This window comes from Coregonus lavaretus (assembly GCF_964263955.1).
Source record: "Coregonus lavaretus genome assembly, chromosome: 39".
NCBI lineage: Eukaryota > Metazoa > Chordata > Actinopteri > Salmoniformes > Salmonidae > Coregonus > Coregonus lavaretus.
In genome coordinates, this window is record NC_140026.1 from 2401353 (window position 1) to 2413586 (window position 12234).

Consider the following 12234-nt stretch of genomic DNA (forward strand, 5'->3'; position numbering starts at 1 on the left):
AAACATTTCAAGGTTTCCATTCATGGTGGATCCCAGGTTTTGTCTGAGCATGTAACGGCTTCATTTGATGAACATGGCTAATGGAGTTTGTTTGAGCTGAATTGAGACCTATAAGAAAACGGACGCATCACTTCCTCTTCCCCTTTTTGTTTTCTTGGTTTGGTTTGTCCTCTCTGTAGTTCACATAATAATACACCTTCTCATATCCTGCCAGACACATTTTGTGGGTTGTCTCATCATGAACACTGAAACAGTTGCTAGAGTCTGTAAAACATCTTTGCTTTCACTTCCCCGTCTTGCATAAAACTGCACAAATATGAATTACTGTTCCTTAATTTGCATGTGTGGATAATTGTTTTAGAAATAGAAGTACAGGATAATACATATTGTATTATTATTTTGGATAAGCCTTGGCTATTTAAAGATAAAGGCATAGTGTAATCTGATGAAGATTATATTTTGGCAAATTTGTTATTATTGTTTTGATACAATTAGGCATGGTACCACAGATCAGATGCTGCATTTATTTGGTGCCCTGTGCTTCAGAGAAAAACAGTTAAAAACAGAATCAGAGGAGCCTGTGTGGTCCAGGTGGTAAAGCCGCAGGATGTTCAGAGGCTACCAGAGTTGACATGGGTTTGAGTCCGACCCATGAACTTCTGACTCGCTAACTCCCCCAAACCTCCCACACGAATAGATCAACATTTTTGCCAATCAACTATATGAATTTGGGGACAGGTCGAAACACATTCAACATTCATAGACATTTAGCTAGCTAGCTTGCTGTTGCTAGCTAATTTGTCCTGGGATATAAACATGGGGTTGTTATTTTACTTGGAATGCTCAAAGTCCTTTTTTTCTGCATCTTTGTAGAATTTTGACCCATTTTAAGTCACACAAAATCGTGTGTTCTCCACTCTGACAATTAATCCACAGATAAAAGGGGAAACCTAGTTAGTTGCTGGTAATTTCTCCTCCTTCAGTCTTTGTCTTCTTCTTCTTCTTCATTTGTGGACTTGATGTCTTCTTCTTTATCTATGGTATAATAGCGTTCGCAACAATTGGATGTGGTTTCCGCCACCTACTGGTGGATAATAAGGATCCCAAAAAGGAAATAGTGTGGGAAAAAATAAATAAAATAATCATACAAACTATCAAAAACTTAATTAACTAAACAAAATCAACCCGCTTTTCTTTAAAAAACACATTTTAATCAGGTCCCTACACAGGCTCAGAAGACTTCTGTGGGTTTGAATACTTATGTAAATGTGATATTTCAGTTTTTTTGTTTTTATGCATTTTCAAAAATGTCTAAAAACCTGTTTTTGCTTTGTCATTATGGGGTATTGTGTGTAGATTGATGAGGGGAAAAAACAGTTTAATCAATTTTAGAATAAGGCTGTTACATAACAAAATGTGGAAAAAGTCAAGGGGTCTGAATACTTTCCAAATGCACTGTATATCAAGTGTATTAGTGTAAATCAATAATGACAGTACATATCACTATATCAATGATGACAGTAGATATCACTATATACTGTATCAATGATGACAGTAGATGGCACTATATATCAATGATGACAGTCATGGCAACCAATACTCTAGACTTCTAAATAGCTCAGTGGAGTTTTCCATATTTAATCTTGTTCTGAGGGAAGGTCTGCCTCTAGGGCACAATTAATGTCATTGGTTGGATGAAAGCTCAACAGTCAGTGGGTGGGACACAGCTAAGAGTCAACTTGGTGGTGGGTGAGGGGCATAACATGAGGTTTGCCATACACAAGGTCCCTTAAGCCTAAACTTAACCAATCACATTTATTTCTGCCTTTGACCTGCTCTTATAAGAAGATAATTGGAAATGTATTGCGTAAATTTAACCAATCAATTTTCTTGCCTGAACTTAACCGATCTCATTTGTTTCTACCCTCGAGATAGATCTGCCCTTAGCTTAGAACAAGATACTGAATAAGGAAAACTCTAATCTGCTCTGTTGTAATGTACACATGAATATCCAACAGATTGAATAAAATAAAATAGCTAATTGTTCACAATCAACAGAGTATGGAATACATACCAGGTCACAGTTTAATAGTAAATACAAAAAACATCATGGTGATCATAAGGAACATTTTGAAGTAAAGTCAATATTTCCACTATAATGGTAATTGTTACTAAACTGATGCCACTGACTACACTTACAATAAAAGCTATTAAGCCGTGAAAAGGAAAACCCTGATATAAAATCTATATTGTGGTAAATAGGATTTTATTAACCACTTCTCTGTGTCTCCAATTCTATCAATTCATACAGTGTTCAAATGACAGAATTATAATCGTATACATATAATGTCTTCTTTCAATTTACTCAATACATAATTTAGTAAGAAAGTAAATAATTTTTCTTAGAATAATTTGAAAATAAAATAATTTGAGAATTGTAGACAAACCTTATAATCAAATATTTACTACTCTAATTGTGTTAAAACATTAACCAAACATTTCCTACTCTAATGACATTATAACATTAAAATTAATTTAGGTAAAACATTCAAATCAAACATTTCATATTCTAATTGTATTAAAACATTACAAGCAAACATTTACTACTGTAATTCTGTTAAAACATTCAAATCAAACATTTGCTACTGTAATTCTGTTAAAACATTCTAATCAAACATTTACTACTCTAATTACATTATTCTCAACATTGACCTGTTATAACATTTGATTTGTCTGAATATTTTTGATTGATTAGAACAGTCACTTGATTTTCACAAGACATTAGAATGTTTTACCTTTTTGTACTGTATAGTAGGCATATTAGTAAACTATTGTTATCAATTCAATTATCCTTTCGAAACGTTGTACTTCGTAAAAAATACCTTTACCCACCTCCCAGACTGCCTTACCCTCCTCCCAGACTGCCTTACCCTCCTCCCAGACTGCCTTACCCTCCTCCCAGACTGCCTTACCCTCCTCCCAGACTGCCTTACCCTCCTCCCAGACTGCCTTACCCTCCTCCCAGACTGCCTTACCCTCCTCCCAGACTGCCCCAGCTGCTTTCTCTGCTGCCTCCTGTACTGTCTCTGCATCCTCAGCTGCAGTAGCTCCTACTATCCCTCCTCTTATCCCTCCTCCTGTTTCATAATCCTCAATGGTTTTACCTTCCAGCTGGTCACCATGAGTGAAGAGGACTGTAGCATATTTGAAGGCCTCTGGTGAAAAACATTCATCAATTTATGCGAGTGTCACGATCGTCTAAGGAAGCGGACCAATACGCAGCGTGTTGAGCGAACATGTTGACTTTATTAAATAAAGCAACCACGAAAACAACAAAACAAAATACGATAGTGAAGTCCTCTGTGACACTGACAGAACATGGAACAAAAACCCACAACACCCAAAGGAAAACAAACAGATTAAATATGGCTCCCAATCAGAGATAACGAGCCGACAGCTGACACTCGTTACCTCCGATTGGGAGTCACATGACTAACACATAGAAATACACCCAAAAGAATGAACAACCCTGGCTCAATATTCAGAGTCCCGGAGCCAGGGCGTTACAGTACCCCCCCCTAAAGGCGCGGACTGCGACCGCGCCTCAATAAGGGCTACACAAGGGAGGGCTGGGTGGGCATACCTCTTCGGCGGTGGTTCTGGCTCCGGCCTTGATCCCCACTCCCTCTCCAACCCCCCAAAGTACCCCTGGTCCTGTCTAGCCCCGCTGGCCGGAGCCGGACTGACGACACGCGCCCCTGGCTTGGTGCGTGGAACAGGAATGGGCCTTACCAGGCTGACGACTCGCCCCCCTGGCTTGGTGCGAGTGGCAGGAACAGGCCGGGCCGGGCTGGCGACGCGCACCGTATCCCTGGTGCGAGTGGCATGAACAGGCCGGGTCGGGCTGGCGACGCGCACCGTATCCCTGGTGCGAGTGGCCGGAACAGGCCGGGTCGGGCTGGCGACGCGCACCGTATCCCTGGTGCGAGTGGCCGGAACAGGCCGGGTCGGGCTGGCGACGCGCACCGTATCCCTGGTGCGAGTGGCCGGAACAGGCCGGGCCGGGCTGTCGACGCACACCGTATCCTTGGTGCGTGGAGCAGGAACAGGCCGGGCAGGGCTGTCGACGCACACCGTATCCTTGGTGCGTGGAGCAGGAACAGGCCGGGCAGGGCTGTCGACGCACACCGTATCCTTGGTGCGTGGAGCAGGAACAGGCCGGGCAGGGCTGGCGACGCGCACCGTATCCTTGGTGCGTGGAGCAGGAACAGGCCGGGCAGGGCTGTCGACGCACACCGTATCCTTGGTGCGTGGAGCAGGAACAGGCCGGGCAGGGCTGTCGACGCACACCGTATCCTTGGTGCGTGGAGCAGGGACAGGCCGGGCTGGGCTGGCGACGCACCCCGTAGGCTTCGTGCGTGGAGCAGGAACAGGCCGGGCAGGGCTGTCGACGCACACCGTAGACTTGGTGCGTAGAGCAGGAACAGGCCGGGCAGGGCTGGCGACGCACACCGTAGACTTGGTGCGTAGAGCAGGAACAGGCCGGGCAGGGCTGGCGACGCACCCCGTAGGCTTCGTGCGTGGAGCAGGAACAGGCCGGGCAGGGCTGTCGACGCACACCGTAGACTTGGTGCGTAGAGCAGGAACAGGCCGGGCTGGGCTGGCGACGCGCACCGTAGACTTTGTGCGAGAGGCAGGAACAGGTCGGACCGGGCTGGAGACGCGCACCGTCCCTTTGGTGCGAGGGGCCGTACCAGGCCGGACCGTACTGGGGACACACACCACTGGCTCTACCCCGGGAACTGGAACGGGCCGGACCGGACTGGATACACACCTCAGTCTCTCACGCCGTGCCTCTACATCTCCTTTCCCTCCTTTAACCAGTAGCCCCCGTAACCTGGTGGCCTCTTGAATTCGCCCCTTCTCTGCCTCCGTTAGCCCCGTCGTCCATGCCCTGTGCCCCCCCCTAAAAATTTCTTGGGGGTGCCTCTCGTCCGTCCGACGATGCCACTGCTGACGCCGCTGCTCCTCTTTCCGTCGCCTCTCCACCGTTTCGCTCCATGGACGGCGATCCATCCCCTCCAGGATTTCCTCCCAAGTCCAGGACCCTTTTCCGTCCAAAATCTCCTCCCATGTCCAGACCCTTTGCTCCTGGACACGCTGCTTGGTCCTTTTATGGTGGGTTTTTCTGTCACGATCGTCTAAGGAAGCGGACCAATACGCAGCGTGTTGAGCGAACATGTTGACTTTATTAAATAAAGCAACCACGAAAACAACAAAACAAAATACGATAGTGAAGTCCTCTGTGACACTGACAGAACATGGAACAAAAACCCACAACACCCAAAGGAAAACAAACAGATTAAATATGGCTCCCAATCAGAGATAACGAGCCGACAGCTGACACTCGTTACCTCCGATTGGGAGTCACATGACTAACACATAGAAATACACCCAAAAGAATGAACAACCCTGGCTCAATATTCAGAGTCCCGGAGCCAGGGCGTTACAGCGAGAAATTAGAAATATCTCTAAAGAATCCCTGTGTTCTTAATTATTTCATTAATTCATTAATTGGTATCTATTGTCTTGTAAATAATTGTATTTTAATTAATACATGAATTACTGCTTAAAAGTGTATTAACACAAACTGTATAGATCATAACCTATATGACACAGTTGCTAAAACTGTAAGCAATGCATAACAAGACACTTACCCTCCATGCTTATCGATAAGTGGAATGTTTTTCTGTATGTGAAAACGTGAATATTTGTTTGATCCAAAAGAGTGAAGGAGGAGCTATCTAAGCAACTTCTCTGCATTTCTGTAGTTTTGAATCTAAAGTTCAGGTTCAGAGAAAGTGGGTTAAAAAAAATTCCCACTTTGTTAACTGAAAGGATCTTCCTAGATTCTCAGGCCTTTACAGTATGTCGATGGTGAGGCTCCTGTTCACTTCTAATTTGTAGCAGGTTAAATACAAGAGTGCTAACCACAGGATCAAACTTTCAAGTGACATTCTGACATCATCAAATTCCTTAAGTCTGGATGAGATGAGGTCAGACAAGTCATCATGCCCACTTCAAACACTGCCAAGTAAGAATTGTTTGAATAAAGGGAGAGACAATAGTCAACAGAAAAACTTCCTACTGAACCTGACACTTTTTAGCATAAACACTCAAGGATGAAACATAATATGAAACACAGAATTTACTAAGTGTATAGTAAAAATACAGTATTGGTGGACATTAGCAGAACACCATAACCAGACACTCAGACTCTCTGACAGGCTGATCAGATCACACAGATACAGTACCTTGGTTCAAAAGTTACTTTTCAAAATGCCTGTTCGTCAGTGGTGGAAAAAGTACCCAATAGTAATACTTGAGTAAAAGTAAAGATACCTCATTGGAAAATAACTCAAGTAAAAGTGAAAGCCACCCAGTAAAATACTACTTGAGTAAAAGTTTCAAAATACTTGGTTTTAAAAATACTTAAGTATCAAAAGTAAAAGGTAATTGTTAAATATACTTAAGTGTCAAAAGTGAAAGTAAAAGTATAAATAATTTCAAATTCCTTATATTAAGCAAACCAGACGGCACCGTGTTCTTTTTTATTTTATTTACGGATAGCCAGGGGCACAGTACAACATGCAGACATAATTTACAAATGAAGCATGTGTGTTTAGTGAGTACGCCAGATCAGAGACAGCCAGGATGACCAGGGATAAGTGTGTGAATTGTACCATTTTCCTGTCCTGCTAAGCACTCAAAATGTAACGAGTACTTTTGGGTGAAAATGTATGGAGTAAAATGTACATAATTGTCTTTAGGAATGTAGTGAAGTAAAAGTAGTCAAAAATATAAATAGTAAAGTACAGATACCCCAGAAAACTACTTAATTAGTACTTTAACCTCTTAAGGATCTGATCCTTTTTTCAATTTTCGCCTAAAATGACATACCCAAATCTAACTGCCTATAGCTCAGGACCTGAAGCAAGGATATGCATATTCTTGATACCATTTGAAAGGGAACACTTGGAAGTTTGAGGAAATGGGAAATTAATGTAGGAGAATATAACACATTAGATCTGGTAAAAGATAATACAAACCAAAAAACATGGGTATTTTTATCTTCTTTTTTTTTTTATCATCTTTGAAATGCAAGAGAAAGGCCACAATATAATATTGCTGTTTAGGCGAAATTTAGATTTTGGCCACTAGGTGGCAGCAGTGTGTGTGTGCAAAGTTGTAGATTGATCCAGTGAAGCATTGCAATACTGGACTATTTTGTATCAAGTCTGCCCAAATGTGCCGAATTGGGCAATTGATACATTTTCAAGTACATAACTATAGAGAACATACAAAAATGATATGGTAATACAACATGTAAGTTTACACACTACCAGGAATGTCATACATGATGGATCATTAGCTTATACACTAACTTTCACACATCTAGATGGCCGTGCGGGGTGGGTGTTGAGCCAGAGACAGCAGGGGTTCAAACTGTAAACCCAGTTCCTACATTTGAATATTAAAATGGATTTTATCAAACAAAACTATGCTACATTTTATCTCTGGGACCCTTAGGATGACAAATCAGAGCAAGATTACTGAATGTAAGTACATTATTTACCTTCAGAGGTGAATGTATCAAACCAGTTGCCGTGATACGTTTTTTGTTGTTGTGCACTCTCCTCAAACAATAGCATGGTATTTTTTTCACTGTAATAGCTACTGTAAATTGGACAGTGCAGTTAGATTAACAAGACTTTAAGCTTTCTGCACATATAAGACATGTCTATGTCCGGGAAAGTTTGCTGTTACTTACAACAGTCATGCTAATCACATTAGCGCACGTTAGCTCAACCGTCCCGTATACAGGACACCGATCCCATAGAGGTTAAAGTATTTTTACTTAAGTACTTTACTTCATTGCTGTTCGTCTACTTCTTTGCTATTCAAAAATGGCAATGGAACCAAAATATATGCTACGGATCTAACAATACAGCTGTTTTAGTAACTACATTAACAAATGTTTTGCAAACTCTTTCCAAACAACTGCCGTTTTGACCACCTCCCCAATATGTCAGACAAAAATGTATGGTTTTTGACATTTTCCTCTACTTTCCTGCATTTAAAATCCGAAAACCGATTAGGAATAGCGTCTACCAATCAGTAGATAGAGCTGTTTTAGTAACTCATCAACGGCTCTCTTTCTAGATGCTTCATGTCAGAAGCTAGCAGATTAACAGCTGCAAATTCCAATAAAATATATCACGTTTTGAAGTTCACTTTCCTTGCTTTGTCTAACACTATCATGAATTTAGCAAATACGTTTTGTGGGTCAGACGTACTGTTGTAAGCATGTTTCTCACATTGGCTTTAGCCATAAGGGAGCAGTGTTGCCAAGGCTAATGTTGCCTAGCAACGATTGACTCGGTGGGAGAGAATTTCTTCATAGCTTGACAAATTTCCATGATTTGTGAATCTGTTTTGGACCGAACAGCTAGCACTAAGATTTCGACTGCTTCCCCGGTCTGGATGACCTTCAATGATAAAAATATTTATAATGCTCACTAGCTTCCTCCTCCTTCTCAGGATCATGCTCCGCGCTCTAAATAACTCAACTGGCTAGTTTGCCTGTCTCTAAAGACAAAGGCGGACTGTACCCCTGTGATTGGATAGAGCGGATTAGGAATAGCTTCTACCAATAAAATGTTACAGCTGTTTGTCGGAGTTTAGAGAGACAAGAAGTGACTAGCTAACGTCAGCTAACAGCTCAATCTGTCATCATTGAGCAGCCCAAACGGAGCCATTGCTATGGATACTCATAGTCACAAAGGGCAAAAATTATGATGAGGGTGGAGAGGGACCACAATTACTGACCACAACAACACAACTACATACCATAACTCCTGAACACAACTAGTGACCACAACCACACAACTACTGACAGCAACTAATGACCACAATTATTGACCACAATTACTGACCACACAACTACTGACCGCAACTACTGACCACAGTCACACAACTACTGACCAAAACCACACAACTACTGACCGCAAAACTACTGACCACTACTACTAACCAAAACTACTGATCACACCTGACCATAACCACACAACTACTGACCACACAACTACTGAATCACACAACTACTGACCACAACTACTGAACACAACCACACAATTACTGACAACACAACTTCGGACTACAACCACACAACTACTGACCACAACCACACAACCTTTGAACAGAAACACTTCTGACCATATCTAGTGACCACAACCACACAACTACTGACCCAGCCACTGAACAAAACTACTGACCATACATACTGACCATAACCACACAACTACTGACCACAACTACTGACCTCAACTGCACAACTTCTGACCACAACCACTATACTGACCACAGAACTGCTGACCACAACCACAGAACTGCTGACCACAACCACAGAACTTCTGACCAAACAACACACACAACTACTAACCACAACTACTGATCACAACCACTGAACAAAACAACTAACCATAACCACACAACTACTGACCAGACCTTCTGACCACAACCACACAACTTTTGATCACAAAACGACTGACCACTCAACTACTGACCACAACCACAGACTTATGACCATACAACTACTGACCACTCAACTACTGACCACAGAACTGCTGACCACAACCACACAACTTCTGACCACAACCACAAAACGTTTGATCACACAGCGTCCAAACCATTTGGGCTACAAACGTGTTCTAGTTATATTGCATCTTTGATTTGAACAGTCTTAGTTTTTGTTTGTGTTTGTTTGTTTGTTTATTTATAAGTCCAGTCTGTCTGGTGGACGGTGTCTTCGTTCCGGGTAGCGCCTTGGATTGTCTGGAGGCTCCTGCACATCCTCGGTATGTGCTTGTTACGAACCCCGTGGCGTTAAACGTCTAGGGTGGATGGACAAGAGACCCGTAACATAACTCATGCAAATTAGAATCGTGACATGAAACAGTGACAACAAAAACTACACGACAACCATAAACTACCGTCAAACATAAAAGGTTTATTTTTGAACACACGGTAAAGGTTTGGGAAAAAGGGCTGAGCAGGACCCAAGAAATGAAACAATAGTGTAAAAAAAACCTAAACTGATCTTGCCTGCCTCAAGAACCGCTAAGCTACTGCTAATCATACAAACATTACAGTGGGTGGTCCGCTCAGGTCTAACTAGTGTTTTTAGACAGTTTTCTTCCTACGGGTAATGTGCGCCCAAGGGCAACTTGCTTAAATTCCCCTTTTCCCAGAAACACACAACAAAGTTACCACACAGAGTAACCAGCAAATGAGTGAGTACACAAAACACAGGACACCACAGTATCCATACTCACATACGGAAAATAGTCTCTAACAATGTTACCAAACAGAGTAACCAGCAAATGAGTGAGTACACAAAACACAGGACACCACAGTATCCATACTCACATACCGAAAATAGTCTCTAACAACAAACACAACTGACCGGCTTTTAAACAATGGGATGTGTGATTGAAAAACCAGAAACAGGTGGTGCAATGCAGAGGAATGTCCACTGATTGGTCCACCTCAGCAATCAGCAGACACCCCAACGACCACCAATCAGGAACATACAGGACACCTGTGATTAGGGAGAGGAAAAACACAAAAAGACACAGGATACCTGTATCCGTAACACTTCCACCCTTAAAGAGCAAACCACAATGGTTTGTGACACACGTACCATCACAACACCCAAAATTCAAAGATCAACATGTTAACGTGGCACACACGAGATTGGCGTTTTCTATCAGGAGTCTGTATCACGTAGTCAGTTTCACTTAGTTTCTTTTCAATTACATAAGGACCAGAGAAACGTGCTGACAATGACGCTCCTGGCACAGGCAACAATAAAAGAACTTGGTCACCTGGCTGCAGTGAACGAGAAACAGCCTGGGTGTCATAGTGCCGTTTCATCCGTCTCTGTGAGGAAGACAGCACTTCCTTTGCTAGAGCACAGGCACCATGTAGGCGCTCACGAAAGCGACTAACGCAGTCCAACACATTTTCTTTCACACACAACTCTTGTGATAAAAACTGATCCTTAAGGACTTTCATAGGTCCTCTCATGGTGTGTCCAAACACCAGTTCAGCTGGGCTGAACCCTAAGGATTCCTGTACTGTCTCACGGACAGCAAACAAAACTAGAGGAACTCCCTCATCCCAATCCTTCTCAGATTCCAAGCAATATTTACAAAGCATAGACTTCAGTGTCTGATGCCAACGTTCAAGCGCACCCTGAGACTCTGGGTGATATGCGCTTGACACACGGTGTGTAACTGACAAGGATTTTAACACTTGTTTGAAAAGTTTAGAAAGGAAATTCGTACCCTGATCAGTTTGTATCACCTTAGGTAACCCAAAAGTTGAGAAGAATTTGATCAACGCTTTACTCACCACCGGAGCAGTAATCCTTCGCAGAGGAATGGCCTCTGGGTACCTGGTGGCCACACACATAATCGTCAACAGAAACTGGTTACCAGATTTTGTCTTTGGTAATGGTCCAACACAATCAACCATCACATGTTCGAATGGTTCACCTATGGCAGGTATGGGACAAAGAGGCGCGGGAGGAATAACCTGGTTCGGTTTCCCAGTTACTTGACAGGTGTGGCAAGTCCGACAGAACTGAGCCACATCTTATTTTAAACCAGGCCAAAAGAAATGTCGCAAAACACGATCATAAGTCTTGGTGACTCCCAGATGTCCGGACCACTGGTGATCATGAGCGAGGGATAAAACATTTTGTCGAAAAGCTGTAGGAATCACTATTTGGTAAACAGCATTCCAATTTCCGCCAGCGTCAACATGGGATGTCCATTTACGCATGAGGAGATTACCATCAATGAAGTATGCCATGTTTTTTTTCTTTAGCTCCTCCTCTGAGACAACACTAGAACAACATTTAGCCAGGCTAATGTCAACCTTCTGGTTAGCGATCAGCTGCTCACGAGTGACTGGTAACTGTATTGCCTCAGCAACAAGTTCCACATCCTTCTTCCTTTCTCTGGGCTGTTGGTCAGACTGCACCAGCTTACCAGAGGTAGCACCCGAACTATCCTCTGGGTCACACTCTCTGAATAGAATCGTGTTCGACAAATCTATCACGTCACCCACTTGTCGTGCTTGAGCACGTGTGACAGCACAAGCGGGGAA